The sequence below is a fragment of the Lathyrus oleraceus genome, chromosome 1 (assembly GCF_024323335.1).
Source record: "Lathyrus oleraceus cultivar Zhongwan6 chromosome 1, CAAS_Psat_ZW6_1.0, whole genome shotgun sequence".
Classification (NCBI taxonomy): Eukaryota; Viridiplantae; Streptophyta; class Magnoliopsida; order Fabales; family Fabaceae; genus Lathyrus; species Lathyrus oleraceus.
In genome coordinates this window covers 50,045,027-50,062,341 of record NC_066579.1, presented here as the reverse complement: position 1 = coordinate 50,062,341, position 17,315 = coordinate 50,045,027, and positions in this window count along the sequence as shown.

Below are 17,315 nucleotides of genomic sequence, written 5' to 3'. Positions count from 1 at the left end.
TGGGAGAAGTTAAAAACTTCTTGCTCTTGAGGATTCATGACTAAGATTGATGAAGAAGATGAAGAACTGAGAAGGTTGCAGAGAAAACTTCGAGAGAGGGTTTAGGGTTTAAGAGTGAGTGAAGAGTGATAAGTGTGTGAAATGTGAGAAAAGTGTTTATATACCTAAGGGTAAAAACACATGCAAAACGACACATTTAATTGCGTTGGAACAGAACACAAGATTTGCACGCTAGGGGGGAAAAATGATTATAGCTAATAAATGAATGTCTAATCCCAACAGTAAGCACACTGCTCGAGGAGATTTCAAGCGTTCTGACCTTTGATTTCTTTTGACAGCTGTCTAGAAGTTCTAGGGTTAGACGCATGTTCCCCACGTGTTGATGTATCTGATCTTCAGGAATACCAAAGGATTTCTGAAGATTTCTAACTCAGATATCTTCTTAACTTGGTAGAAGTATCAGAGTCAGAGGCAGAAGTGTATTTGTTTTTATCAGATTCTCATTTTACATGTTCAGAGCCAAATTTTACTCAGGGCAATTTTTAATGTTCAGATTTTCTAATATAAAACGAAATCTATCTTCAGCTAGAGGCTTAGTAAAAATATCTGCCCATTGATGTTCTGTATCAATGAACTTCAGCGTTACTATTCCTTTCTGAACATAGTCTCTAATAAAATGATGTTTAATTTCTATGTGTTTGGCTCTGGAATGTAGAATAGGATTCTTACTCAAACAAATAGCAGCAGTATTATCACAAAGGATAGGAATGTTACTCTCAAATATCTGAAGATCTTCTAGCTGATGCTTCATCCAGAGCATCTGAGTTGTGCACAGTGATGCTGAGATGTATTCTGCTTCTGCAGTTGATAGAGCAATTGTTGACTGTCTTTTGCTAGCCCAGGAGATTAAGTTGTTTCCCAGAAGCTGGCAATTTCCAGAAGTACTTTTTCGTTCTATTCTATCTCCTGCATAATCTGCATCACAATAACCAGAAAGCCTATACTCTGATGTTTTCTCATACATCAGGCCCAGGTTAGGAGTTCCTTTCAGATACTTAAGAATTCTTTTAACAGCTGTTAAATGAGATTCTCTAGGATCTGATTGGAATCTGGCACAAAGACAGACGCTAAAGAGAATATCAGGACGAGTAGCAGTCAGATAGAGAAGAGAGCCTATCATACCTCGATAGAGCTTCTGACAAACCTTGTTGCTTACCTCTTCCTTCTCCAGAATGCAAGTTGGGTGCATAGGAGTCTTTGCAGAGTTGCATTCAGACATATCAAACTTCTTCAGAACATCTTTAATGTACTTGCTTTGATGAATGTACGTGACTTCTGGAGTTTGATTGATTTGAATTCCCAGAAAGAACTTTAGTTCTTGCATTAGACTCATTTCAAATTCTGCCTGCATTAACTTAGAAAATTCTTGGCAAACAGAGATATTAGCAGAACCAAAAATAATGTCATCAACATAAATTTGGCATATCATGAGATCATTTTCATGATTTTTACAGAAGAGTGTAGAATCAACTTTCCCTCTGATAAAATTTTGTTCCAGAAGAAAATTGCTCAGACGTTCATACCAAGCTCTGGGAGCTTGTTTAAGTCCATATAAGGATTTCTTAAGTTTGAAAACATGTTCTGGAAAGTTTGAGTTTTCAAAGCCTGGAGGTTGATTAACATACACTTCTTCTGAAATATAACCATTAAGAAATGCACTCTTGACATCCATTTGGTATAATTTGATAGAATGATTAATAGCAAAAGATACAAGGAGACGAATAGATTCTAACCTTGCGACTGGAGCAAAAGTTTCATTATAATCAATACCTTCTTGTTGACTATAACCTTGAGCTACCAGTCGTGCTTTGTTTCTGACAACTTCTCCTTTCTCGTTCAGTTTGTTTCTGAAAACCCATCTGGTTCCAATGACATGAGTGCCTCTGGGTTTAGGAACGAGATCCCAGACATCATTCTTGGAGAATTGATCTAACTCTTCTTGCATAGCTGCCACCCAATCATTATCTTGAAGAGCTTCATCACAGGACGTAGGCTCAATCAGAGACACTAGTCCCAGAGGAATATCTTCAGAAGTTCTGAAGGTAGATCTGGTTCTAACAGGTTCATCTTTGTTTCCCAAAATCAAGTCTTCAGATACGTTGCTACGGCTCTTGACTTTCCTTGGAATTTCTGGAGATTTAATTTCTTCAGAGTCTGGAGTGACAGTTGCTTCTGGAGTTTTCTCAGATTCTACCAGAGTGATTTCTAAATCTGCAAACTTTTCAACTAGCTTTGACTTTTCAGGGTCAAGCTTATCGTCAAATCTGACATGAATTGATTCCTCCACAATTTTGGTTTCTGTGTTGTATACTCTATAGCCTTTAGAGCGTTCTGAGTATCCTAACATAATACCTTTCTGTGCTTTGGAATCAAACTTGTTTAGATGTTCTTTAGTATTTAATATAAAGCAAATGCATCCAAAAGGATGAAAATATGAAATGTTGGGTTTTCTTCCCTTACACAGTTCATAGGGAGTCTTATCCAGAATAGGTCTAATAGAGATTCTATTCTGAATGTAACACGTTGTATTTACAGCTTCTGCCCAAAAGTGCTTTGCTACATTTGTTTCATTGATCATGGTTCTGGCCATTTTTTGGAGTGTCCTATTCTTCCTCTCTACAACTCCATTTTGTTGTGGAGTTCTAGGGCAGGAGAAATCATGGGATATTCCATTAGAATCAAATAGTTCTTCAAAATCTTTATTTTCAAATTCTCCACCATGATCACTTCTGACTCTAACAATTTTAGAGTCAAATTCTTTTTGCACTTTAGAACAGAAACTGGTGAATACAGAGTGAGACTCACTCTTGTGCTTTAGGAATTTTACCCATGTCCAGCGGCTGTAATCATCAACGATTACTAGTCCATACTTCTTTCCATTGACTGATGCTGTTTTCACAGGACCAAATAAGTCAATGTGAAGAAGCTCCAGAGGCTTGGAGGTAGAAACAACATTTTTCTTTTTAAAAGATGTTTTTGAAAACTTTCCTTTCTGACAAGCTTCACACAGAGCATCTGAAGAAAACTTCAGTTTAGGTAGGCCTCTGACTAACTCAAGTTTAGTTAGCTGAGAAAGTTTCCTCATGCTAATGTGGCCTAAGCGTCTATGCCATACCCATTGCTCTTCGTGAACTGACATTAAACATTTAACATTTTGATCTTTTAAATCAGAAAGATTTATTTTATAAATGTTGTTTTTCCTCTTGCCTGTGAAAAGGACAGAGCCATCGTTCTGACTAATGGCTTTACACGTTTTTTGATTAAAGATTACATCATAACCGTTATCACTTAATTGACTTATGGATAACAAGTTATGCATTAATCCTTCTACATAAAGAACATCAGATATAGAGGGAAGAGTACCATTACCAATAGTTCCGGAGCCTCTGATCCTTCCTTTCTGATCTCCTCCGAAGCCTACAAAGCCAGCGTCTTTAAGTTCCAGGCTTTGGAACATAGACTTTCTTCCCGTCATATGTCGCGAGCATCCAGAGTCCAGGTACCATGACTGGTGTCTGAACTTTGCTGCATAGGATATCTGCAACATAGATAATCTTATCTTTCGGTACCCAGAATCTCTTGGGTCCTTTCAGATTAGTTTTCCCAGAGTTTCTTACAACTTTGGGTCTTCTAGCATTTTTAAATTTGTGTTCTTGTGTGTGTGTGTAGTGGTATGAAAAAGGCGATTTAATTTGGTTACTGGTAGAGGTTTGATTTTCCTCAGAATCATATCCAATTCCCCTTTTATTATTCTGACCTACTCCATAAATCATGGATGCCATAATACTCCTATTTATCCCATTCTTCAGAAATTGTTGAAAGGCTTCTTCATATTTATAAATAATTTCATTTGAAGTTTGTGGTGCTTGAGACAACACTTCTTCTAATTCTAAGCTTTTCGTTTTAGCTTCATCTCTTTCTAACGTTAAAGATGTGATTGTATCATCTCTTGCTAGAATTGTTGTCTCAAGTTTACTACACTCTTCAGATTTTGCTTTAAGAAGGCCTTTAATGTTTTTAACTTTTTGTTTTAATTTCTGAAGAGAGGTAAGAGTTTCTGATAAACATGATTCTAAGTCAGATCTAGAAAGTTCAGAAAATACCTCTTCAGATTCTTCATCTGAGCTGCTAGATGTGATAGCCATAAGAGCTACGTTGGCCTGTTCATCAGAGTCAGATTCTGATGATTCGGATTCACTATCGTCCCAGGTGGCCATTAATCCCTTCTTTGTTCTGAAGGCATTTTTCTTGAAGCTTTCTTTCTTAGAGTTATCTTTCTTCAGCTTGGGGCATTCATTTCTATAATGACCTGTTTCTTTACATTCAAAACAGGTAATATCTTTGTTAGGTTTACCTTTTGAAGTTGACTCTGATCGATCCCCTCTGGGTCTTGATCTTCTGAAGTTGTTGTTGTTCCTTCTTTTCCAGAGTTGCTTAACTCTTCTGGTTAGTAAGGACAGTTCTTCTTCATCATCAGAGTCTTCAGGTTCAGAATCGTCAGTATCTGCAGTTTCTGCCTGGAGAGCTTTGGTTCTGTCTGACTTCCGTCTTTCAGGTCTGGACTTCAGCGCCACTGACTTGTTCCTTTTCTGAGGCTCATCCTCCTCTAGTTCTATCTCATGGCTTCTGAGAGAACTAACAAGTTCTTCAAGGCTGATACTGTTCAGATCCTTTGATAACTTCAGAGCAGTAACCATTGGTCTCCATTTCTTTGGCAGACTTCTGATAATCTTCTTAACATGATCTGCAGTCGTGTATCCTTTGTCTAGCACTTTAAGACCTGCAATAAGAGTTTGGAATCTGGAAAACATAGCTTCTATAGCTTCGTCATCTTCCATCTTGAAGGCTTCATATTTCTGGATCAGCGCCAGAGCCTTCGTCTCCTTGACTTGGGAGTTTCCTTCATGGGTCATCTTCAGAGAGTCAAGTATATCTTTAGCCGTTTCTCTGTTGGTGATCTTTTCGTATTCGTTGTATGATATAGCATTTATAAGTATTGTTCTGGCCTTGTGATGATTTTTGAACTCACGTTTCTGATCTTCTGACATTTTGCTTCTGGGAACTTCAGCTCCATTTGAGACTGGAGGTTTGTATCCATCTGTGACAATGTCCCAGAGGTCAGCATCATAACCCAGAAAGAAACTTTCGATTCTGTCTTTCCAGTAATCAAACTTTTCTCCATCAAAAACAGGAGGCTTGGCATTGTAAGAATCTTTCTCATTTGAGTGGGCCATTTGTTTTTCTCGCACTGGATCTCTCTACACGGTTAAGTGTTTGATTTGAAAATCAATAACAGAGCCGGAGCTCTGATACCAATTGAAGGTGAGAAAAACAAGAAAGGGGGGTTTGAATTGTTTGAAAAATAAGCGCTTTTGCAAAATGAAATCACACAATGATTTTATACTGGTTCGCTTATAACACAAAGCTACTCCAGTCCACCCGGCCAAGGTGATTTCGCCTTCAACAAGGACTTAATCCACTAATCTTGAAAGATTACAAACAACCCCTAAGAGAGAAGAAAATCTCTTAGTCCTCTCAAGTCTACAGACTACAAAGAGTCACTTGAGGAAATCAAATAAAAATTAGATACAAGATGTGTAATCTAGAGTGCTTCTAAGAAAGCAAATATTACAAACTTAAGAACAAATTTTTTCACTTGATAAGCAAAAGCTTAGTGAAAATCTTTGAAGAACAAAGATGTTTTTCTTGAGCGTGATATAATTTCAGTATAGTTTTGGCTAGTGATTTCTTGCTTACTGAATGTTGATTTCTTCTCTATTTATAGGAGTTGAAGTAGAGTTGAAGTAGCGTTGAATCTGTTGGATATTGAGATGTAGTTACGCCATTCCATTAATAGCTTCTGCAGTAGACTTTTTCTCTTAGAAGTGACTACTTACCACAATTAGTATCTTCTCTCTTGGAAGTGGAGATTAACGTCTCTTTCTAATTGAGGAAATCCATTTGCAGAACTTTAACTTGGCTTAAACGTTACTTCATCATGATTAACAATTCTGATTAGAGTCTTTGTGGATCTGGAGAAATCTGGCTTCTGATGTTATCTCTTGAAAGTTCAGATGGCGCTGATAACTTCCAGAGTTTACAGAGGGCATTAGTTCAGAGTCAGAGCTTCTAGACTTTACTTTATGTTCAGATGCTTCTGATACTTTGTAGTTTTGTCCAGAGTCAGAGCTTCTTGAATGAGATTCCTCTTTAGATGCTTCTGATACTTGAGATTTTGCATCTGATCTTGTTTTGCATCTGATGACATCATCAGATTTGTTTCTTCTTTCTTTAGAACCCTGCACACTTAGAAACTTTTCGTTAGGGTGCCATTTTTGGTTTCATCCTTTGTTATCATCAAAATCATAGAGTCTGTTGTAGAACACTTTTTGTTCTTACAGTACATGCTTAATAAACATTTAAAATTGCTGTAAATTTTAAGAGCTTTGGATCGTCTATTCAGAACAGATACCCTCGGGGCATTTCCTTAAAATCCCCTGCAGACGATCGTGAATATCTTCCCCAGTGAAGTCGCCAACAAACGAATCCGGTGGCTTATCCCTGCAGAGCTGATCAGAGTGTTGGATTCTTCAATCCCCAGCAAGTTCTCACCACTGTACTTCCCCAAGCGTTTGTTTCAGGACATACACTCCCCAGTAGAGTTGACAGTGCCAGACTATATATCCCCAGTAGAGTTGACAGTGCCAGACTATATATCCCCAGCGGAGTTGACAGTGCTAGACTGTATCTTCCCAGCAGAAGTGGCTGCTCCTTAGAGTTCGAGGCCAGATCGATAATCCCAATGCCAGATCCATGGTTTCTTTCCTTGAAGCAGAACCTAGGTACCGTATCAGTGTTTGCTTCCCCTGCCGAGTCATCTCTCGCAGATCGTGGTTGCTAGAACCACTATTGCTTTCCCCAACAACAGGTTTTCAGTGTCGTTCTCTCCCCAGTCTGAATCTCGGCATTTCGTCATTGCTAGAACACCGTGTGGCGGGTCATTTCTCCATATAATTCTTTGCGCTGTGCATCTCCAGCAGCCTTGCCAGGGTCCAGAAGATGGTGATCATTTCCCCAACAGATCCCCTTGCCTCAGCTTGGAATTCTACCCAGCATTTCGCATCCCTGCATGTAGAATCATCTTGCATTGCATCCTTCCAAATCGCGTAGCATTTCCATTTTCATGGAGCATTACGCCATTGAAAATTTCAAACATATGCATGTAAGCATAAAACATTCTCGGTATCCCAAGTGATAAGCTAGAAGTTGTTTCCAGTACTCAGACTGAAGATTGTTCATGACTTACCTTTGTTATCCCCAGCAAGTGTCATTGGCCCATGCGCCGCCTCTATTATCTTTCCCTATTTCTGCCGATGCTGACAAGCATGAAGTTTTTCCGGTATTCAGACCGAAGTGGCATTCAGGCCAATTTTCCGGTATTCAGACCGAAGTGGCATTCAGGCCAATTTCCGATATTCAGATCGAAGTGGCGTTCAGGCCAGTTTCCGGTATTCAGACCGAAGTGGCGTTCAGGCCAGTTTTCCGATGTTCAGATCGAAGAAGTTTCTGACGTTCAGGTCGATGCAACTTGTGGCATTCAGGCCAATTTTCCGATATTCAGACCGAAGTGGCATTCAGGCCAATTTCCGATATTCAAACCGAAGTGGCATTCAGGCCAATTTTCCGGTATTCAGACCGAAGTGGCATTCAGGCCAATTTCCGATATTCAGATCGAAGTGGCGTTCAGGCCAATTTCCGATATTCAGACCGAAGTGGCATTCAGGCCAATTTCCGATATTCAGATCGAAGTGGCGTTCAGGCCAGTTTCCGGTATTCAGACCGAAGTGGCGTTCAGGCCAGTTTTCCGATGTTAAGATCGAAGAAGTTTCCGACGTTCAGGTCGATGCAACTTGTGGCATTCAGGCCAATTTTCCGATGTTCAGATCAAAGAAGTTTCCGACGTTCAGGTCGACACAACTTGTGGCATTCAGGCCAACCTCTCGGTGTTCAGACCGATATTAATAATCTCATATCTCCCAATGTTCAGATCGAAGTCATTTCCAGTATTCAGACTGATGAGCGGCATTCAGGCCATGGTTATTTCTGTGTTACCATTTATTTTGGTATCCAAGTTAACATTCTTTTTCGGTATTCAGACTGACTCTCACCGTACCAGACGGATTCTTCTTTCAAGACCACCTCTTTGCCGATTCTGACAGACATTGTTACTTCACTTCACTTCAGTGCAAATTTTTGGGCTTTTATTGTATTCAATCCCTTGATACCTCGAAAGCACGAAAGCCGCTGCCATCTTCTTTCCAGGTCTCCAGTTGATTGAATAGGGGCAGCTGTAATACCCCAAAATTTACCCTTCATTTTTCCTGGAAGCATACGCTTTACACCTCATGCATGCATTCATTTTTAGGTCATTTAACATTAGATACATTGCATTTCATCATGTCAATCAGAATTAGATCCAAGAAACTTTATTTAAAAAATAAAAAATAAAAAAAATAAAATTAAAATTAAAAAAAAATAAAAATAAAAAAAATAAAAATAAATAAATAAATAAATAAAAGAAAAAATCTCAGACTTGGACCTCTCTCAAAAGCCCACTAAGCTACCAATATTAGGCTATAAATACTAGAGTTTCAGTGAAACAAAGATGGATTTTCTATTCCTATTACTCTGAGGAAAAAGATAGTGAGAGAAGAGCTAACAGAGTTCAGAGCAGCCTCCAAACCTTGAAGGGAACTCAACTGCACAGAATCACCTCTGCCTCACATAAACCCTAAAGATTATTTTGTAAACCTCACGGGTGCAACTCAATTTCAATCAAGCTCTCCAATTAGGTTTGCCCTATATCCATCATCTTTATGCCTTTAATTTGAATGCTCTAAATGTATGAGGTATTATGGGTGAATTTGATACTCTTTTGATGCATGTCTTTTTTGTGAATTTTAATGGCATGATTCATGTGGTTACATTTTGATTTGGGGGCAACCCTTGATTACCCTATTTTTTTGTCTCTAACCTGTTTGTTGAGTTTTTGTGAGGGCTCACATGACTTTTGCAGGGATAACTTGCGTGGTTTTCCACTTTATTTGTGGGATACCCCCTGGAGGTTTCATTCTGATTACCTGTACTGACTCACTTTCTTTGATGGTGTTTAGCTTGGAAGGATCCCTGGGTTTCCCATTCCTCTAACTGTTGTTACTTCGGATCTTTATCTGCGTGGTACTTTTACATTTTTCCCGCATTTTACTGCTTTCCTAGCTGGAAGACCTCGATAGGAGGCAATGTTTTTGTGTGTTTTTTTATAGGTTCCTTCGTCAAGGACTGCCTTTTTGCATGAGTTCACCAAACCCTAACCCTTCATTGATTTTTCTTCTCCTAAACACACGTTTACTCCTTCTACTACAGGTGAGTAAGTCTCCAAAGGTCGAGCATCCGGTAGATTGCGTAGTAACGTCGTTCGTCCAAAACCCACTCCATAACCCCGTAGTTAGCCGAACTACGACTTGCTCTGATTCTCATTCCAGATGAGATACGTAGGCATAAGACGCGATGTCTTAGCGAGCACACATCCCCCTAACCCATAGGTCAGCCGAGCTACGAAGACTCTGATTCTCATATTCAGATGAGATACGTATGTAGTGGATGTGACATCCGCGCGAGTCATTTTAATTTAACCCTTTTTTTTTGGTAAACAACACAAGATAAACTCACACCCTTTAGACAAGAACTACAAAAGTGGATCCCGTAGAGTACTACGGATGCGTAGGGGTGCTAATACCTTCCCTTCGCATAACCGACTCCCGAACCCAAGATTTGGTTGCGAGACCCCGTCTTGTCCTTTCCTTTTTCAGGTTTACTTCGAGCGTTTCCTTTCCCTCCTTTGGGATGAATAACGCACGGTGGCGACTCTTCTGTCATTTTCTTTCGCCGGTTGTTTTTTCGCGCACTGTATTTTTCAGGTTGCTACAATGACATGTATGATTGATTAGTGAATCATTGTTTTTCCTTGATGATGAGTTGATGTTATAATGAAATAACATGATTGAATGATGTATGAATGTGCATTTGATGAGGTGATTTTGTTTGGTGTTGTTTGTTAATTGTCGTAACATTGATTAATTGTGAGGTATTGAGAATGATGTTGTGTATAATGGTGATAAATGCATGGTGATACTTTTGATGATAATTCATGTTGATAAGAGTCATGCATCATGGTGTACGGGCTTCGGTCCAATTTTGTTGTCTTCTGGTCCAATGGTATGGATTCAGGAACGAGTAGTTAGTTCCATATGGTAATCGTGAAGCGTTACTTATACTAATAGTAACATTTGGTGTGATCTGGTCCGATGGTGTGGATTCAAGAGCGAGTAGCTAATTCCAATGAGGAATTAGTGAAGCGTTACAATATGGTGATTTGTAACGATTTGGTGTGCTCTGGTCCTATGGTGGGGATTCAGGAACGAGATGGACATGTGTTGTTCATGAGTGGTACCGCATGCATAATGAGTCAGTTGTGTAGTACATTTCATACATTTTTGCATATGTAATTTATTGTTTGTGTTGTTATTGATAGGTTGATAAGTCTTGACGTAGTTATGAATTATTGTGAATAGTGTGTATACCTGATAAAAATGTGTAGGCTGTTATGAATGGGTGTGAGACTATAGTGTTGTTGATTGTGTATTAAATGTGTGTTTTGTTGTATGTTCTCTACCTTAGCATTCTTTACACTATTCATTTTGAATTTTGTTTCTAACCCCCATTTACACATGTTGTCCACCATGGACATCTTGCAAATGTTCAGGAGTAAGCATTGTTGTTGTGTTTGGAAGGTGGCTTTTCAGAGCCATTCTTCGCTTTTATTTATTCATTTTGTCATTCATTAGAGGTTATTATTTAGTGCACTGATTACGTAACATCGGGGACGAGAGTTGTTATACTTTATGTTGATGTTGATATTGTTGTTTTGGAGTTTAATACTTATTTATGAAGTTGTTATGAAATGATTTCCGCTGTGTAGTTTCAAATGTTTTGATATGTTTTTGAAGGATTGTCGTTGGTGACATCTCGTGTAATGATTTTTATATAAATTTTGGGGTTTAGCATGTTACAATTTTCATTCTTAATCGAGATAGTTTAGTTTATGAGATGGCTCACATTTTCCAATTTGTCTAGCGGGTTCACTTTTTGTGTACTTTTGAGTGTTTTGAGCTTATGTACGGGGAGCACGAAAGTTTAGATTTTGGCGGGTTACACAATTTGATTTTGGATCGGCTTGTTTTTAGAAAGTCTTGTAAGTCCTATTCTTGAGCATTAATTAAGTGCATCTCGTTCGTTGAGCCCAAGAATTAAAAATCTGGCGATAATCTCATACTAAGTGACATAGAAAGCCCAATCGGTTTCGGGAATGTCCCCTGTGGAGGTATTGAGTTAATAGAATCATTGAGTCCGGTGGGTTCTGACCAGTGCCCCCTGTGGAGGTCTTAGGTTAAACGACTTGGAGATCCTAGTAAATTTTGGCCAATGCTCCAAGTGAGGGTCTTAGGTTAAATGACTCAGAGAGCCCTGCATATTCCGACCAATGCCCTTTGTGGATGATTTGGGTTAAAAGACTCGGAGATTCTTATACATGTCTTTGAATTCTTTAAAATATGATTATTTAACTCACATTCTTAAAAGATATGATTCTTATCATGACAACAAACTCCTCTAGCAAAATTTTGCAATCAATCCTTGATAAGGAAAAATTATTTGGGACAAATTTTATGGATTGACACCGAAATCTGAGGATTGTCCTCAAACATGAAAAAAAGATATATGTCTTAGAGACACTTATTCCTAAAGAGGAGTCTTCTCCTAAGGCTGAAAGAGATTCTTATAAGAAGTATGTTATTGATGCCAATGAAACTGTTTGCCTCATGTTGGATACCATGAATTCTGAATTGCAAAAGCAACATGAAAACATGGCAGTGTTCAATATAAATGAACAACTGAATATACTCTATAAAGAGCAGGTAAGGCATGATAGATTTGAAGTTTCAAAAGTTATTTTTCAGGGCAAGCTAGTTGACGGATCCCCAATAGGTCCCTATGTACTCAAGATGATTCTGTATGTAGAAAACCTTGAGAGGTTGGGGTTTCCCCTAAAAAGGAGTTTGCGAGTGATTTGATCCTAAAATCATTGTCAAAGAGCTTCAATCAATTTGTCCTTAACTTAAATATGAATGATATGGACAAAATTCTTCCATAGTTGGTAGGCATGTTAAGAACTGCTGAGAAGAATATGAAGTCAAAAAGGAAGCCTATTCTAATGGTAAGTAATGGAAAGAAGCAGAACAAAAGGCCCACCAAGCATGACGGTAAAGGGAAAGGCAAGGAAGTTGGCATACCCAAACCTAGTGCTCATACTTGAAGCCTAGTAGAGGTATCATAAAGGCGGGCACTTATTTCTGTTGCGGTAAGACCGGACACCGGAAGAGAAACTACACAAAGTACCTAGAAGATAATAAGAATGGAGTAGACACTTCAAATTTAGATATATTTTTTATAGGAATAAATGTATCTACTTCTTCCTGATGGGTATTGGATACAGTATGCGGTTCTCACATTTGTACTAATGTGCATGGGCTAAAAAGGAGTGGATAACTGGTAAAAGGTGAAGTTGATCTATGAGTTGTCAATGGAGCAAAGGTTGATGCTTTATCCATGGGAACTTATGTATTGACTTTACCTAGTGGTTTAATAATTCAGTTAGAGAACTATTATTATGTACCTACAATTAGCATGAATATTATTTTCGTTTCTTGTTTGGAAAAGTTTGGTTTTTCATTCATAATAAAGAACAATTATTTCTCTATTAATTTGAATGATGTACTCTATGCTACTGCACAAATGAACAATGGATTGTATGTCCTTGATCTTGATATGCCAATCTATAATATTAATACTAAAAGGATGAAACCTAACGAGTTAAATCTAAGTTACCTTTCGCACTGTCTCTTAGGCCACATAAATGAGAAGCTCCTTTCCAAACTCCATAAAAATATACTCTTTTAATTACGAATCATATGATACATGTTGATCTTGTTGAATTGGAAAGATGGCAAAGTCCTCATTCATAAGAAAAGGTGAAAAGGGATAATGAGCTTTTAACCGTCGTACATACTGATGTATATGGACCATTGAACATACCAGTCAGAGGAGGTTTTCAATACTTCATCATATTTACTGATGATTTCAATAGATATGGTTATGTGTATTTAATGAAACACGAATCTGAATCCTTTGAAAAGTTCAAAGAATTCAAGAATGAAATAAACAATCAACTAAGAATATTGAAACTCTTTAATCAGATTGAGGTGGTGAACATTTAAGCCTAGAGTTTGATGACCATCTAAAAGAGCATGGGATTATATTCCAACTTACTCCTCAATGGAACACCATAATGGAATGGTGTATCTGAGAGAAGAAAATGAACCTTGTTAAACATGTTTTGTTCCATGATGATTCATGTCGATCTTCCAAATTCCTTTTGGGGACATGCTCTGTTGGCATTAGCTTAGACACTTAACCGTGTTCCATCCAAATTGGTTGAGAAGACACCATATGAGATATGGAGTGGTAAGAAACCACATATGTCTTACATGAAGATTTGGGGTTGTAAAGTTTATGTAAAACGACAAATTTCAACTAAGCTTGAGTCCAAATATGACAAATGCATATTTATGGGGTATCCTAAAGATACAAGAGGGTGTTACTTCTATAATCCTTCTGAGGGCAATTTGTCGTTCGAACCGAAGTATTCATGGAAATGGGCTTTGTAACACCCTTCTAAATACCCCAAAATATTTAATTAAAATAATAACATATCATTCAGAGTAATTATGCCCCGAAGGGTGTCACACAAATCATTTCACAACATTTATCAAAATATCCTGTCATGCTCATTTATTTATCAAATAAAACAGTTGCATAATACGCAGCGGAATAGAATCCAACATCGGCATAAGACATGTAACACAATACATGTAAACTAGTTCAACAATTTCCAACAATACAATTAAAAGGTTCCCTCCCGATGTTACATCTATCAGAGCATGACCCACTAAGGAGACTACACTAGACTCCAAGCTCGCTTCTACTCAACTCATTTCTCGTTACCTGAAAAATAGTTGTAAGGGTGAGTTCCTCAATCAATATAATAAGCATTATAGAACAACATGTAATGCTAAGTAATTAACACATCAATTCACCCTAACTAGACTACGCATTCAGCAACGGCAATATCCGTCCAAACATCATATTCAACAGTAACATATAGCATATGTACAATCTCAACCATACTCAACATCAACAACACAACACACGACACACATATAATATTGGAATACATCCATTCATATTATATGCCATACATTCATTATGCAATGAGACTCCACACATGCGGTACCGACTCTTCTTGAACATATAGTTCAAGCTCACCGATCCCTCCAGATACGGCTACTAAGCTCACTAGTCCCACTCATTTGAGACCTAGTGACTCACTCACTAATTCCTCACCATGGGAATTAGCTACAGCCCCGAAGGCTAGACTATGCACACTAATCATCTAGCATGCAAACATCAACAACAAATCCACAATGGTTCACTCACTAATTCCTCACCATGGGAATTAGCTACAGCCCCGAAGGCTATGCTATGCACGCTAATCATCTAGCGATGCAGCATCAACAACAACTCACAATGGACATATGCTCACACTCTAAGCCATACAACAGTCCATTCACAAATACATGCATATATATACATTCACAACATTTTGCATATCATCATACATCATCAATACATGTATCAACACATCATCAACACATGTATAAAACACTTCCTCAACACATGTATGAAACACCTCAGCAACACATGCATAAACACTTCTTCTGCCTTGCTCGCTAGGCGAGGCAGTGGCGAAGCTCTGGTTCGCTAGGCGAGCTCAAGGCGAACAGCTCCAGGAAATTGGTAAATTAATTCGCTAGGCGAGCCCAAGGCGAAGGTAATAGCGAACTCATTCTGTTTTGGTGAAAAACACAGCTAGCACTCACTCGCTAGGCGAAGCTCCAGCGAGTCCACAGCGAACATTACAGTAGCAAAACCTCTCAATCTCGCTGGGGCGAGGTTGAGGCGCGTTCCTTCGCTAGGCGAAGGTTATGTTCGCTAGGCGAACATGACAGTTCACCAGACGCGTTTCTTTGGGCAGGGATCTCATGTGCCCATTCCAGACCCTTCCCACTCAAACTTACTCGTCGCCATTCATCACCAATTTATCGGTTTGATTACACACACAATTATCAATTTGATTACGGTTTTCACTCCACCTATTCATCACGAATTTTCAGCATTCCAAATCCCAATTAGGGTCAAATTAACGGCTTATCACTACCCATGACATATTATCCCAAAATACCCATTAATCGACGATAAACCCCCCTTACCTTAACAATCCGGCGAATCTTTGAGCTGCAAGCCTTTCCGTTCTTCTCCAACTTTCTTCCTCTTGCTCTGCCTCTGCCCTTTTCCTCTTCTCTGCAGTTTCTCTGTTTTCACGTGAAAACAATTCTTTACCAAATGGGATTCTCTTTCCTCATTTCACACTTATATATTTCCAATAATAATTATTATTCCAAAATAATTAAAATAATCCAATAATAATAATCTAATTATTTAATTAAATTAATAATATACTATTAATTCAATTTTTAATAATTATTTTATTTTATTGGGGTGTTACAACTCTCCCCCACTAAAAGAGTTTTCGTCCTCGAAAACATACCTCAAGCGAACAACTCTGGATAAGACTCCTTCATCTTACTCTCCAGTTCCCAAGTCGCGTTGCCACCTGCTGGTCCTCCCCAAGCTACCTTCACCAAGGCAATCTCTTTACCCCGCAACTGCTTCAACTCTCGATCCTCAATCCTCATAGGTGATGTTTCAACAGTCAGGTTATCTCTCACCTGTACATCATCTACTTGGACTACATGCGACGGATCATGAATGTACCTCCTCATTTGAGACACATGAAAAACCTCATGCAAATTTGCAAGCGACGGCGGTAAAGCGACACGATAGGCTACCTCCCCTATCCTCTCCAAAATCTGATAAGGACCAATAAATCGCGGTGTCAACTTCTTCGACTTCAAAGCTCGACCAACACCAGTTATCGGAGTAACACGAAGAAACACATGATCTCCCTCTTGGAACTCAAGTGACTTCCTCCTCTTATCATGATAACTCTTCTGACGACTCTGAGCAATTCTCATCTTCTCCTGAATCATCTTAATCTTTTCCGTAGTTTGTTGAACAATCTCCGGTCCAACCACAGCACTCTCACCGGACTCATACCAACATAAAGGTGTCCGACATCTCCTACCATACAAAGCTTCAAACGGTGCCATACCAATGCTCGAATGAAAACTATTGTTGTAGGTAAACTCAATCAAAGGCAAATAACAATCCCAAGCACCTCCCTTTTCCAAAACACAAGCTCTCAAAAGATCCTCTAATGACTGAATCGTCCTCTCAGTTTGACCATCAGTCTGCGGATGATATGCAGAACTCAATCTCAGCTTAGTTCCCAAAGCTCTCTGCAAACCTTCCCAAAACTTCGATGTAAATCTAGGATCTCTGTCCGAAACAATACTAGACGGAATACCATGCAAACTTACAATCTTCTCAATATACAACTCAGCTAATCTCTCTAACGGATAATCCATTCTGATCGGAATGAAATGAGCCGATTTTGTCAACCTGTCAACAATCACCCAAATGGCTTCAAAATTCCTACTTGTCCTCGGTAAACCCGAAACAAAATCCATACTGATACTATCCCACTTCCACTCTGGAATAGTCAACGGTTGCATTAGTCCAGACGGCTTCTGATGCTCAATCTTTAACTTCTGACAAGTCAAACAAGAATAAACAAAACTCGCAATTTCTCTTTTCATTCCCGGCCACCAAAATAACTTTTTCAAATCATGATACATCTTCGTAGCTCCAGGATGAATACTTAAGCCACTACGATGTCCCTCCTCAAGAATACTCTTCTTAAGCTCAATAACATTCGGAATACACACCCGACTACCAAATTTCAAAACACCATTCTCATCAACTCTGAATTCACCACCTCGACCTTGATTCACTAAAGTCAACTTATCAACCAAAAGCCTATCGGATTTCTGACCCTCTCT